The sequence below is a fragment of the Leptonychotes weddellii genome, chromosome 8 (genome assembly GCF_054177405.1).
Source record: "Leptonychotes weddellii isolate Sample4059 chromosome 8, ASM5417740v2, whole genome shotgun sequence".
Classification (NCBI taxonomy): Eukaryota; Metazoa; Chordata; class Mammalia; order Carnivora; family Phocidae; genus Leptonychotes; species Leptonychotes weddellii.
The window spans coordinates 98,891,390-98,907,022 of record NC_138376.1 but is presented as its reverse complement, the minus strand read 5'-3'; the positions used below and the strand labels follow the sequence as shown (position 1 = coordinate 98,907,022).

Genomic DNA, 15,633 nt, shown 5'->3' with positions numbered 1-15,633 from the left:
GCACTGTAAGGAAGGGATTTACTTTTCCAAATATTTAAAGAAAGTCTTTTATATTCTAATTCAGAAAATAATGTTAGGAATTGAAGTGTTTTTTAAATAGTTTTGAGGCTTAGTATTTCTTATAAAACATGGAAACTTAAAAAATAAATTAAAAGGATAAAGGATTTTTAAAACAGGAAAGTCAAAGTGGATAAACAGCCTTTCTATAGCATGTGGAGGTAAATTCAATATCAACAGCTTTGGGAACAATGAGAAACTTTTCTCTCTGTAAGAAGAACTAACTTTGATGACATGAGATTGAAAATACCAGCAGAATTTATCCTACAATCATTGCCTGGGGGTTGCATCTCTCCCTCAGATCACAATAGATCACTTTGTAACTCAGACTCAAGCTATACTTCAATGGATGTGCCTGATAACGTCGATAACTTCATAACTCCTTTATTATGCATTGTAAATGAATACTTTTAACTTTAGACATCATGCTGGAAGGAGATGGCTTTTAAAGGATTCCCCCTAACACCAAGCCAGGATTTTGATTTGGAAATGGCGCCATATCTCCAGTAATATCTTCCTTTTAATAACAATTACCATTCATTGAGGACTTTTCTCTACTGGGTGCTCTACTAGTCACTTATTCCTTTTACCACGTCCAATCTCCTTGACAATCATGTGAGGAAAGAATCACTATTTCACAGATTTAAAAAATAGAGAGTTGAAGGCACTTGCACAAGGGCAAACAGCTAGTAGAAGGGGAAAAATACCACAGTTCAAATTCACACCTGATTCCACAGTCAATGCTCTTTACTGGCTCTATGGAAATTGCCATCAGCGAAACTTCGCACAGGCAAAAAAAAAAAAAAAAAAGAGAGAGCCACATTATGGTTGAGACCGTTTGCTGAACCTCAAATATGCTACTAGATCTCTCCTTTTCTTCTCGATCATAGATACCCAAAAGTCTGATAAAATTTCAATAGCTGAGGCTTATGTTATTTTCACATGCCCTTAGTACTACACCATGTGAGTGTTTCAGGTAAACTAAATCATAATATCTAACATTTATCCAGTGCTTACTTGGTGCCAGGGACTCTGCTCAGCACCTCACATGCATATATGGACATACCTATATATAGGTGTAAGTATATACGTAAAATAGGAATATATTTGGGTACATACAGGTATATGCCTATGTAATCTTCACCATACTCCTATGAGAAATGTTCTGTTATGATCCCCAACTTACAGACAAGGCTCAGAGAGATTATGTAACTTGCCTGAGGTCACACAGCTAATAGGTGAGAGATGGGGATTCATCCCCAGGAAACATGGCTCTGGAACACACCTAAATCACTTTCTAACAATGGCACGTCCCAAGTCACTGATTGGAAAACTTAGAACTTTCCAATAAAAGTTAAGTAAGCAAAATGTCCATAAGACTTATGGTACTTCTAGGACTAATAGAGTTTAGATGGAGAAACACTGATAATAAGGTCCACCCAGGGCCTCCATGGAGGCCCTGCTCTGCCTCACTCCTCACCCATCTTCCATCTTGCTATTGCATGTTCTTTCCGGGATGCTTTGTGATGAGTTGCTTCAAAAATGATGACCCTTTCCCAGAGCACTCACTTCTTTTGACACATCAATGCCCTTTCCCCCTCCTGCCTTGCGTGTATGCTTCCTGAGTGCCAAATCCTGAGGTTCTCCCCTGGCTGCAGTCCAGCATACCCCTTTCTCTGTGCACCCCACATTCACTAGAGGAATAAGCTTGTATCATGTTATACTTTGTTTTATTCATTTCTTCATTGGTTTAAAAAATATGTTCCTTGAGTTCAGCAATCATTACATCTTGGAACTTTTAGCATCACACACACTACCTGATACATTTTAAGCACATAAAAATTATTTTTTGTTAAATTTTTAATTCCCTAAATTCTCCATATAGCATTCACATATATTTGTTTAGGATCAAAATATTTCAGAAATAATCAGAAAATATAATAAAGGTTCACATTTTTTTTGGCAGTCTAAAACCCCCAAATACATCAAAAGAATTTTTCATTTTCTCCAAATTGGTTAATTTTTAACAGTAGGGGGTAAATGTTAGGTTGTCATATAAACTATATGCCCTTAAGTTTAAAGATGTGATTATTTTCCTGAAAACTGAGCATTTTACCTATACCTACAAAAATTTTAAAACTCTAAAATAAGTTATAAGAAGCATTTTAAATGAAAGCAAAAATCATTCCCCTATTTTAAATTACTGAATATATCTGGTTGGATATTTTTTAAGTAAATGCATCTAAATATACGCACAATCAGTGGCAAAAAAACCCAACAAAATTCGTCACAAGCTCAACAAATATTCCTCTTCCTCCCTATCTCTCTTCCCTGCCTCTTCATCACTCTTTCCTCTGCTCCCGCCCTTCTTCAAAAATTTTTTTTTCTGATTTTGATACTTGTGTTCTTTGCCCTGTGAGTTACCTGGTATTTTTCTGACCTCCCACAGGGTTAATTCATCAAGCAATTTGAAACACTCTTCCCTCTACTTCACTGTAATTGAGAGAGCAACAGGTTTACCCTAAGACAATGAACAAGAGGAGAAAAGAAGAAGAAAAAAAAAAAGACCCTTCGGCCTCAGTCTACTTGAGTTCCAGCTCTCACAGTAGGAAGTGTGTGACCTTGAAAAATTAAGTAACCCTCTCTTCATCTTTTTAATGATATTAAAATAAGACAGCCCTCACTGGGGTTGTTGTGAGAACGGAATAAGATTAATTATTACTTCTTAAAAACATTAAAATATTCCTACTATATTTATCCCAGATCTGGAGCGTGCCCTGGGAAATAGCATCCTGGGAAATACCAAATTTCTAATTTCCCTAATTTCGTAATTTCACACTAATGTTCAGAGAAAGGCATGTGATTTGGAATAACTGAAGCCCAGGGCACACTGTGTGTATGGAAAGGGGCAGTGTGTCTTGGAATGAGAGCAGGCAGACTGGGTCAGGCGAAGGAATAAACCAAATAAATCTGTGTTTTAGAAAGATAACCCAGAAGTGTATACATTGGAAAGTGACGAAGGCATTTTACGGGACCAGTATAATCTCTGCATATGAAAAGAGAAATTGGTAATCCTGTAACATTCCCAAGACGAGTTCATGGTAGCCCAACCTCAGGGTGACTATCCGATCCAGACACAAATCTGATCACCAGACTGACATTAAACCTGTTTCCTGTTACATACTTTGTTTAGACTTTCCCAGCCTTCACCTCCCCAAGACTACCCCCGTCGTCCTGTTCTTCTCTATTTTAGCTAATGACCTGGCTTCCTAATCCAAAGCAAGAATTTAGGCCACATGCATGGACCCCTTTAACCTCCTACCCTCTCATCTCTGTGTTTTTATGGCTACATCAAGTCTCATGTCCTCTCCTACAGTCTCAAAGGAGGTCTTCTCTCTCCTTCCCAAGGCTAATCCCGTCACCTGTTCTTCAAATCTGAGTCATTCCTGCTTCTGGGAAAATCTTGCTGTGCTATTTATTTTCTCCCTTGTGCTTCAGCCTCTCCCTGCCTATAATTTCTTCATGCTGCCCAAATTATAATATTTACGCCTCCCTTTTCATAGTTTCTCCAGGTCAGCATCTCCCTCCACATCCCACAATTCCTCTGTTTTCCATTACAATCAAGTTGCACCAAAAAATATATACATATATATTTATTTATTTACTTATTTTATATATTTTATATATGTGTAAGATTTGGGGCACCTGGGTGGCTCAGTTGGTTAAAGCGTTCGACTCGGTTTTAGCTCAGGTCGTGATCTCAGGGTTGTGAAATTGTAGTGTCCGCTTGGGACTTTCTCTCCCTCTGCCCTCCACCCACCTCACCACCCACCCCTCCCATGATCTTAAGCACACACACTCTCTCAATAAATTTTTAAAAATATGTAAGAATCACAGTCTCATTTCCTCACTTTAAATTCACTTTTTTTAGAAAAAAAAAGTTTATTTTTCTTATTATAAAAGTAATACATGCTTATTATATAGGAAAATATAATTTTTTTTTAATTACCCACAATCTCATAAGGGAAAGAACTCATTCACCTCATGAGTAACTTACTTCCAACTTCTTTTTTATATGTCATATTTACATATATGGAAGGAGTATAGAAGTATAAAATTGGGATCATTCTGAATATACAAGTTTAAAATACTGCTTTTTTTCACTCAACATCACAGAAAGCACTATGTCATCAGATTCCACTGTTTACTTAATGCTTTTCTTACAGATGGAGACATAAAGAAGGAGCAATTAATTTTAATGAAAGAGTTAACTCGAGCTTCCATTGGAAGCTTAAAAAATCCAAATGAAGCATAAGGAAAGAAATATGCAAACCTCATAGCTAAAATACTTTGCCACATTATTTCTTAATGTTTCTCTCCCCCCACACTATACTAAAACATTCTATAGATTCAAAATCTTGTTCATCTTATATTCCCATATCTAGCATTCTATTTGGCACAGGATGATACCTAATCAAATTTGGTGAACAAATTAATAAACGAAGCTGATGGGGCTTGCAATTAGAAAAGCTATTTATGGGGCGCCTGGGTGGCTCAGTCGGTTGAGCGACTGCCTTCGGCTCAGGTCATGATCCCGGAGTCCTGGGATCGAGCCCCACATCGGGTTCCCGGCTCGGCGGGGAGCCTGTTTCTCCCTCTGGCCTTCCCCTCTCTCATGCTGTTTCTCTCTCGCTCGCTCTCTAATAAATAAATAAATAAAATCTTTAAAAAAAAAAAGCTATTTATAACAGTTTACTTTCCAACTAGATGCCAAACAATTTAATAAGCCACAGAAGGTGCAGATCATTAATATTTAATGTCCACAAATAGGGAGAAAATATAAATCATCATTCTATTTTCCTTGTTTATCCTCAGTTAAAAGGTATGTCTCCCAATCTTCTTAAATAGTTTACTTTTGGTATCCACGAGACACACCTATCAAGTGTTACCAGAATTATCAACAAGAAAATCTCAACTTTCAGCAAGTTACAATGTGAGAATTAAAAGTGGGCAATGTCTAAACTGGATACTGATTTGGAGGAAAAGTAAAAAAAAAAAAAAACAAAAAAAACCTATGATCATTCAAACTTTTCAGCTATCATCTGATCCTCTTTTAAACCAATAATGACAGACTATATTAATAGAAGTTGCATGTATTTTGAGAGAAAACATCCAGTGTTCGAGTAATGTGTTTTTGGTTGGTGATAATATTTTTTAATCTTGATGTATTTGGTTTCTATTCAAATTACCACAAACTCAGTGACTTAAAAGAAAATGCATTTATTATTACACAGTTTCTGTGGGCCAGGAGTTGGCATCGATCGGTCCTCTGCTCAGGGTCTCACAGACTGCAATCCAGGCACTGGCCCAGCTATGCTTTCTTGCTGGTTATCAGCCAAGGGCTGCTCTCAGCTCCTGGAGGCCCCCAAAGTTCCTTGGCATGTGACCCTCTCACAACATGGCTATTTGCTTCTTCAAGGCTAGCATGAGAATTCCTCTGACCGCTAGTTGCTCTTTTAGAGCTCCCTTGATTAGGTCAGGTCCACTCAGGATAATCTCCCTTTGCATTCAAAGTAATCTAATTAGGGACCTGAATTATATCTGAAATTTCCCTTCTACTTTGTCATAAAATGTAACCTAATCAAGGGATTGATATCCCATCATATTCAAAGGTCCTCATACTCAAGGCGAAGTGATTACAGTTGACCCTTGAATAACGTGGGTTTGAACTGCGTGGGTGAACTTACAAGCTTTCTTTTTAAAGAGTTGATAGCAAAGGCCATAAGGCATTTACTTACAACTCTTGCCCCAGTCTCCATGGACCAAATCCAAGGCTACTAGTTCAGAGGTCATGCCTGCTGCCCTCTGAGTACTGGGGAGGTCCACTGAGGCTGTCAGCAGCCTCTGGAGGCCCTGGGAGGCAGGGCTTCGGGTCACCCCATGTGCCAATGGAATGGTCAGGTCAAGTTGGGGGTGGGGGCAGGAGGCTGGGCTGAAGTGTTAAAAGGTGCCCAGAGAAACAGCACTGTTCAGGGAGCCCCATGTGCCCCCCACCACTCCTCTGTGCACCAGGCTCCAGAGCTATGCAAAGATAGCCGTGGCCTTGGGCCCCTCCCAGGCCAGGCCTGGACCCTTCCCCATGCCAGTGTCCTGGTCCCATGGCTTCCTCAAGGCCAATGCACACACAGGTAGCCAAAACTGTTGATGGCCAAAGGCCAGTTGTTTACCTCCAAGGAGATGGAGGCAGCTCTACTATACCTTCAATAGGCCGTCCCCACTCATGGGCTTCCCAGAAGCCACCACTGCTGAGCCAAGGCCACTAGGATGCAGAACACGGCTATCCCAGGGCCAGGTCCTCACCACCAATGCTGCTGTTCTCCCAGCTCCAGCAGCCCCTGCCCTGGCCAGCTGGCCTATATATTACTTTTTTTCAATAAATATATATACAGTACTGTAAATATATTTTCTCTCCCTTATGATTTTCCTTTTTTTTTAAATTTTATTATGTTATGTTAGTCCCTTATGATTTTCTTAATAACAGTTTGTTTTCTCTAGCTTCCTTTGTTATAATATATAATACATGTAACATATAAAATATGTATTAATCGACTGTTTATGTTAACAGTAAGACTTCTGGTCAACAGTAGGCTATAATTAAATTTTTGAGGAATCGAAAGTTTTATGTAAATTTTTGACTGGGGTCAGGGGAAGCATCTCTAACACCCCTCTCACCCCCTTGTTGCTCTGTTAACTGTATACAGGATACATGTCCCTGGCATTGGAATCCTTGGGGGCCATCTTAGAACCTGCCTACCATACTAAATAACCTAATTGCCCCACAAATGATTGTGTAAACACAAAGCCCTCAGTAATCCAGATTAGTCACTTAAAAAACAACCACAGTTAAAAATTACCAACTCCAGGGGCACCCAGGTGGCTTAGTCAGGTAAGTGTCTGACTCTTGGTTTAGGCTCAGATCATGATCTCAGAGTCCTGAGATCAAGCCCCGCATCTGGCCCTGCATGCAGCAGGGAGTCTGCTTGAGATTCTCTCCCTTTCTCTCTCCCTCCTCTTCTGCCCCTCTCCCCATGCTCTCTCTCTAAAATAAAATCTTTAGTAAAAAAAAAATTACCAACCCCAAATAGTCAATCTATGTGTTACTATTGAAATTGACCCTCAATTTTAACTTCTTTTTGTGGAAAATGAGTTGAGATTTAAACGCAAGCTATTGTAACAACTGCTTTTGGTTAAATGCCTATCCCCAGTTGATAGTACCTGGATGTCATGACAGACAGGAGGAGAATGAAATAAAAACAGCAGCTGTTTCCCACTTGCAGCTGCAGGAGTGTGACATGGATCAGATGGATTAGCAGGCAAGCTGGTTGGTCAGGCGAATAGCAGTGATGCTGATTAAAAAGTCCAGGAGTGAGAAGTTTGCTATAACAAATATATCTTACTGACATAAATTTTTCATTTTTCAATTTTTCAATTTCATTCAAAATTCTAACAGATGGTCACTAGAGGAAAAGGCACAATTAAATCTACTAGAATGTATTTTTAATCAAATCTTTTAGGTAAGTGAGACACATTTATGAATATACTACATACTGATATTCTCTCAGATATTTCAAGACCATGGATGCATCTTTGTTCAGCCTGCTGATACATGATAAATACTTGCCATCACTCCAGCCGTCCCTCAAATGACATGAAATGACATGATGTTACGTCCCTCACTGCCATTTCTACTCTTTTCTCAAAAGGTAACCTGCTTTCCCATATCCCTCTGAAGTATGGCATGTGAAGTTTATGTTTTCCATATTTAACTTAGCTAATAGAAGATAAATCAGGGCTATCACCTTTCTTATTTTAGATCAGTGGTTTGCAAACTTTGTCAGAGCATTAAAGATTTTAGTAAAAATGCACATTTCTATACTCAAATCCACAGGCTGTGATTAATTCCTTTAATCTGGGTAGAGCCCCTTGAATGATTTGGACTCAGGTGAGCCATAGACCACTGTTTGAGAAACCATGTCTATAAAAATCATCGAAGACTCCATCAGCTCTTTTGGGATCCTACCACAGACTGACACCTAATGAACTTCCTGTTCACTGAGCCCCCCAGGATTATTATATATATATGAAGTTTCAATAAAGCAGTATTATATATATATGAAGTTTCAATGAAACAGTACTTCTAAATGCTATTATATATATGAGTATGTAGAAATGCAATGCAATGAGAGCCCTGTAGAGCAAGTCTGAGGAAAGCTTCCAGAGAAGGCACTCTTCCCCATCAAGGGCAGTCCAGCCAGCACATTGTCCACAGGTCTCCAGGACATTCCCTCAACTCCATGCCCTGCCACCCAAGTGAGTTTCCCTTTGGTAAGTACTTGGGCTTCACTACACCCAAGGCAGTGATAACAGAATCTTAAAAAAAATATAAGAGAACCACAGAATTAGTGAAATATAATTGCTCAATATGCCCTGTAATATACAGGTAAAAAAAAATATAGTGATTTTTAGAATGTCATCTAAAATAAGATTAAATATTAACAATCCAATTAAAACACACTTATTTAAAAGTTTTTTTCAATTATTCTTCAAAAGCATCATCGAGAGGACTTATTCTACAGAATTCTACAGAAACTAAGTTGCTTATTCTACAAAAGCATTAGCTAAAGAAATCTGGCATTCCCAATATACACAACTGGAAAATAAAAGTTTTAATCTCCGTGACAACAGTGTTCAGACACACACACACAATTTAGAATCAATTTAAATGAGTCAATTCATAATTTTAAAAACTAAATTAAAAGGATAATAATTTATTCAATGTTTTTAACTGCTGTCCACCTTTTTTTACTTTTCCTTTTAAACTGAAGAAAAGGATTGCTCTAGTTCAATGACAACAGTGTAGATACTTCTAAATGCTATTGGAGACATACAGTTATTTTAAAATCACCTGAGTGAAAACCTTTGTTGATCAAGGTTTTTTCAAGTTTCTCTTAAAATAATTCAATAAAAATAGAAGAGTGAAAATAATAGGTGCAATGGGTGAATAACCACAAAATTATAGCTATGAACAAAGCTTAATGTCCAAAACAGATCTTGAATAAATAGAGTTGGAAAAGCAGAAGTCAAGAGAAGGTCACACTATTTGTGCTTCAGTTGTTTGGTTTGCTTTTAATCATATATCTTGGAATTGTTTTCTGATCTTGTTTTAATGAGATTGTGTTTTGCTGCTCTTGGGTGGTGGAACACTTTCAACATAGCTAAATTTGTAGTTTTCTCTAGAGATGATCTTTTCAAGCTAAGATGAACAGAGACCAACATTGGCCCCCTTCATCTACCTCTGAATTTCTCAGTGACAGAGGTATATGTGGATAAGGTGATGACCCCTGGCTGCAGTGTATTTGAAAAATTACCATCAGGAGATAGCATGTCAGGCACACAGAATAAAACTACCATCAACCACATAAGAATATGTTTGCATTTAATGGTGTATCTTGTTAATGAAACTCATTATTATGTTTCTCACTTATATATTTACCATCTCCTTTTTTTTGTTCTAAACTCGTCTATTTGCTCAGCACGTCATTTTTTTGTTTCTGAATCTTAAAAACTGTATTTAAAAAATCTCTTTAAAAAAAATTAGAGAACCAAAGAATTAGTGAAATATAAAGTCAAATTTCGCAGTCAAGAGAACCAAGCTAAATAAGAATGCACAAAATATTCACAAAAAAGCATGGCTACTTTTTCATTTCATTCATTCATTCATTCATTCAAAAACTCTCCTACCTATCTTAGATCCATCTTTCAAAAGCTTTCAGATTAATCTTCCTAACACAAACTTTAATTATGTATTTTGCTTTTCAAGAGCTCACAATAAATCTCTCCCACTTCATTACCTCAATTTCCCTAGCACCTAATATTATATGGTTGGGAACCAATAGACAGTAAGTCAGTGTTTGTTGAAAGTTTGAGATAGATTCACTTCACCTAAATTGTTCTTCCTTACTCTGAAGGCTTTCTATTCCCTTGCTCCAGCAAGCCTTATTTTCCACCATCACCCCAAAAAAACCAGGCAATTTATCTTAAAAGCCCCGTGCTTGTTCCATGCCATTGCTCTTGACTTCTTTATAGAATATGTGGTTCAGTACGCCTATAAATATTACACATATCTCATTTTTACATTATAAATATTATATAAATATATACACATTATATTTATACATATATAGTAACATATTATATATATGACCGTGTTCTGCATATCTAACATATTCTTTCTGATTCCATAGCTGACAGGTCATATCTCCATATGGCACTCTTAGTTGTAGCCAGGGAAGTAAACATTTACCACAAAAATGTGATATATTCTTTATTCATTCATGAATGCATTATCCATTTATTCCCTTGCTCAATATTCATTCATTCCAACAAATACTTCTTGGGTATCTGCCAGTGCCAAACAATGTGCTTAGGATTAGAGAGAGTGATGGTAAGGAAAACAGAAATAAACTTGCCCTCTTAAAACTTAGAGAAAAAGGGAACACTAATCAACTCATTCAAAAAGTCAACAGCTATAATACATGATGAGTGCTAAAAAAGGAAGAGCATAGGAAACAACAGCACCCTAACAAGGGAATGTGATCTAGTGAGGGGTTAGGTGGCAATCTACTGAGACTTCTCTAAGGAAGTGATATTTCAGCTGAAGTTTGAAAAATGAGTAGGGTAGGTGGGGGTAATCTTCTAAAGCAGTAGGAAGCCTCAGAGATAAGGTCTTTTTAAAGCTAGGGAGAGAATGGAACATATTCAAGAAATCAAAGTAATCCAGTATAGACAAAATAACACCTGAAAAATAGTGGCACAACCCATCATGGGCTGGAATGATGGAGGCTTTTTTTGGTCTTTATTATAAGAACAATGGTAGACCACTATAAACTTTAAAATAGGGGAATGAGAACCATCTCTGGCTGCTGTGAGGAAAACAGATTAGAATGGGCAAGAATGGGGAAGAGAAGTCTTAGAAGGCCATGATAGGGCTTGCTCAGAGCAGTCAGGGAGAACCAGGAAGGGCAACACAATCTGCATAGGAGAAACACTTGTTTCTCATAGGAGGTGGTGCTTGAGCTAATTATCTTGTGAGAAGTAGGAATTGGTCAATAAGATAATGGAGAGATGGGTATTACAGTCTCTACTCAATCTGCTTGGTCATTCCTTTCTTACTGACCCTCTTTTTCCTCTCTGCTTTTGACTATGCCCCTACACTTTGGATTCTGCTTACTTACCTTCAATCACAATATCCATTTGCTTTCTCATTGATGGGTGGACTTCCTAGATACTGAAATCTTTCTTTCTGCCTCCCTCTAAAATATTTATGCATTTAATCTTTTGTTTATTCATGTGTTTAAGTTTTGTACTGTGTATTAAATATTCTGTTAATTACCCAAAAAGTAAATGAATTATGAACAGCTGCAAGCCTTATAAAACTCAAAGTTCAGGGATGCCTGGGTGTCTCAGTCGTTAAGCGTCTGCCTTCAGCTCAGGTCATGATCCCAGAGTCCTGGAATCGAGGCCCACATTGGGCTCCCTGCTCGGTGGGAAGCCTGCTTCTCCCTCTCCCACTCCCCCTGCTTGTGTTCCCTCTCTCACTGTGTCTCTCTCTGTCAAATAAATAAATAAAATCTTAAAAAAAAACAAAACAAAAACCTCAAAGTCCATTGAAGAAGAGGATGTTATAAATAGATTCATGTTTTCATTCAAGGCATATTTATTAAATAGCTACTGTGTACTAAGCATACAGCAGTGAAACAAAAAATGGTTGATCTCTTGGTACTTACCTCTAGTGAAGAAGATAAACTGTAACACATTAAGATAAGGGCTATTACAGAGACAGGAACAAAAAAGAAAACTGTTAATATCAAGAGGATAGAAGAGTACCCATTTTTGTTGAGTCTTAACAGAAAAAAGAGAGTTTGCCACTAAAATTGTGGAGGAAAGCCTTTTTAGACTGGGTGATGAGCATGTGAAGAATCTGAGTGGGAGTAGAGAAATTAAAAGTTGCAGAACCTTTAGTTTTTTGAAAAATAACTCTGAACTTAGTATAGAGTGGAGGATTCTCAAAATAAAAAGAGGCTAAGCAGCAAGAAGACAAGTTAAAAGTCTGTAGTGAAAGTACTAGTGGAAAATACTGACATTTGGACTCTGAAGAGGTAACAAGCAGTACAGATGGAAAGAAAAGAGTGGGATCATTCTGAAGTTTCTGGAGCAGGTACCAGGGTTCATTCACTGAGAATAAGACTACCAGACATGGAATGTGTTTGGGAGTCAAGATCACAGAATTCTCTTCTTTTTGCTTCTCTTCTTTTGCTCACCCTGAAATGTTGGTACTCTCAGTACCTTCCTTGCTTTCTTTGTGATACATACAAAAACCAAACAGTAATTTTTATAAACAAACAGAAACAAAACACAAGTAGTGTAGGAAGAGGAATACCAAGAAGGTCATACTCTGTGGAGTTAAGTTATAAACTCTAATGTACACTGCCTTGATCTTTCCTTATTTCAATGCAATCCAAGCACTGAATTTATACATATTTGGGGAGGGAGATGTGGTGGTGAAGTGTTCAGTTTCTGTGCTAGATATAAAAACCTAACATTTGCATCCCAGCTCCTCCATGTATGAACTGGTGACAACTTCTATAACCTACGTGTTTCTTTATTTGAAACATGTGATGACAAAACTTCCTTCATAAGACTGTGGTGAAGATTAAATAAAATATGCCATGTAAATTGTCCCTAGCACTGTAAGGACCTCATAAAACATTAGTTAAAAATAATCATAGGAGTGCCTAGGTGGCTCAGTCGGTTAAGTGTCCAACTTGATTTCGGCTCAGGTCATGATCTCAGGGTCATGGGATCAAGCTCCGAATCGGACATGGAGCCTTGCTTAAGCTTCTCTCTTCTCCCTCTGCCCCTCCCCCTCCCTAAAAAAGAAAGTTATTACTTATTTTTAATAAGATTTTTTATTTATTTGAGAGAGAGAGAATGAGAGACAGAGAGCATGAGAGGAGGAGAGTCAGAGGGAGAAGCAGACTCCCCGCCGAGCAGGGAGCCCTATGTGGGACTTGATCCCGGGACTCCAGGATCATGACCTGAGCCGAAGGCAGTCACTTAACCAACTGAGCCACCCAGGCGCCCCAGAAAGTTATTACTTTCTTCCTACAATTCCTACAATTTCATTTGATCCTACGATATCATCTGATCCTCACAAAAACTCTACAGGAGAGGTACTCATATGATTTTTATTGTAACTATCATCCCCATATTTACAGGTCAGGGAATTGAGACACAGAGTTTTCATGACTTGCCTAGAAGCAGATAGCTTGCAAATGCTGAAACTGTAATTAAAACATAGGCAGCCTGGGGCACCTGGGTGGCTCAGTCGTTAAGCATCTGCCTTCGGCTCAGGTCACAATCCCAGGGTCTTGGGATCCAGCCCCACATGGGGCTCCCTGCTTGGCGGGAAGCCTGCTTTTCCCTCTCCCACTCCCCCTGCTTCTGTTCCCTCTCTCGCTGTGTCTCTCTCTGTCAAATAAATAAATAAAATCTTTAAAAAAAAAAAAAAAAAGAACACAGGCAGCCTGGCTTTAAAGTCAGAAATCTTAATTCTAGCAGATCCTGGCGTTCCCATAAGGATCCAGGAGATCCTTGCCTCACCTCCTGGTTCCAGCCTTGTTTAAGGGCCACTCTCCTCTACCATCCATGTCCCATACTGCTTCTTCCTTTTTCTCAATTGTTTGCACTCATTGGCTATACAGTGAAAATTAGAATTTAATCATTTATTCTTACATTTTTCTGTAATGGATATAAGTCTTGTCTTGAGTGCAAGCCCTTGAGGCAGGGATTATATCCCAGTCTTGGTATTCTCTTCAGTAATAGCTCAACGCCTGAGTATCAGTAAGCTCTCAGTAAATACTTGTGGAGTGATTGATTCTCAGGCTTCAAGGCATCACTACTGGAAGGAACAACAACTAGAGAGATTTGCATAAGGCCTAGTGACTCCTACTGAAGATTTCACATTAGCAAAAAATGCAGAGAGCATTTTTGCAGAGAGCATCAGTGAATGACACAGAGCTCCACTTGTGAGAATATCACTCAAGAGCCCACACAGAAGAGGCAAAGCTCTTATAATATATGATGAGGAATGACCTAATCTTGTTCTTTTGGCTATTACTGTGAAGGTTACTTTTATAGTAAAAGACAGAGGCATATTTAAATATAATTTTGTAAAATAAGAATGTTTAGTTCTTTTCTCTTAATAATTATAGTTAGGACAATTTATTTTTTAAGGTTTATTTTAGAGGGAGAGTGTGAGAGAGAGAGAGAGCACGGGGGGAGGGGGTCTGGAGGGTCGGGGAGAGGGAGAGGGAGAGAGAAACCCAAGCTCTGAGATCATGACCTGAGCAGAAACCAAGAGTCAGACACTTAACTGACTGCACCACCCAGGCACCCCCAGTTAGGACAATTTAAAAGAGTATTGACTTGTGTCCTCATGTTAAAATCAAAAAAGAATCATTGGTGCATTTAAAGCAGTTTGAGAAAAAATAAAATAAACAATTGCTATTTTTTAAAACAAAGTAATGTATCTAAAATGAAAAGAATAAGGATTTTATAATAACAGTCCAAGTGCACTATTTGGAAAATAACAGTTTGAAAACAACAGTTCATTAAAGTAATTTTTATCTGTTTAAAGTGCTTAAAAATTGGAGTCACAAACACAGGCTTGAAAGTCAAATAAAAATAAGTCAGATAAAAGAGTAAAAGTCAAAGTGGATCTTAGAAAAAATAATTTTTAAGAAGATCATTTGAAAGGAAATGAGTACTATGACATTTACATTTTTTAACTTAAGAATTATTAATTGGGAGGGGAGGGGGGAAAGATGGCAGAGGAGTAGGGGACCCTATTTCAACTGGTCCCCGGAATTGAGCTGGATAACTACCAGACCATTCTGAGCACCCACGAAACCAACCTGAGATGTAAGAAGATCTGGATCTCTACAAACAGAATATCGCAGGTGGTTGGTTTTGAGGTACGAAGCGGAGAGCCGTGATTCTGCGGGCAGATATCGGAGGATAAATGGCAGAGGGAGGGTGCCTGGCCGTGGGGATCCTACACCGCTGGTGAGTGACAGCCTCTCGCGCTGCGGACGGGGCACAGACTCGCAGACCAGTAGCGACAGGAAAGGACTTTAGGGCAGCCCCCGGGGCGGAAACCTGGAGCGGTGGGGTCGCGCGCCCCCGAATTGGGAGAGGCTGGTGGTTTTAGAAGCACAAAGGCCAGAGAAGTGCCCCGACCTGGAGGCAGGACTGGGAGCGCTGCGGAGGGGCGCACAACCCAGGCCGCTGCAGTTTATAGCAGCATGGACAGAAACGGAGACGGTGTGGCCTGGAGAGCTCACTGAGGAACAGACTGCAGTCTCTCTGCTCTGAGGCAGAGGGTTGGAAATGGTCTCTTCTGCTCTGACTCGTGGAATAGACGCGGAAAGCCACCAGGGAAAGCCGCCAGAGAAC

The 15,633-nt window shown here is 38.9% G+C and overlaps 1 protein-coding gene and 1 long non-coding RNA gene across 2 annotated transcripts in view; both read right to left on the bottom strand.

The window, feature by feature from the left end:
* LAMA2 (laminin subunit alpha 2) overlaps window positions 1–15,633 on the bottom strand; it is a 576,425-nt gene that overhangs the window by 521,402 nt on the left and 39,390 nt on the right. The window lies entirely within an intron of this gene.
* On the bottom strand, window positions 8,598–14,487 carry LOC145723101 (uncharacterized). Its single transcript, XR_014147941.1, has 2 exons — window positions 13,492–14,487; window positions 8,598–11,570 (listed from the first exon to the last, which is right to left on the bottom strand). It is a non-coding gene; the product is annotated as an uncharacterized LOC145723101 (long non-coding RNA).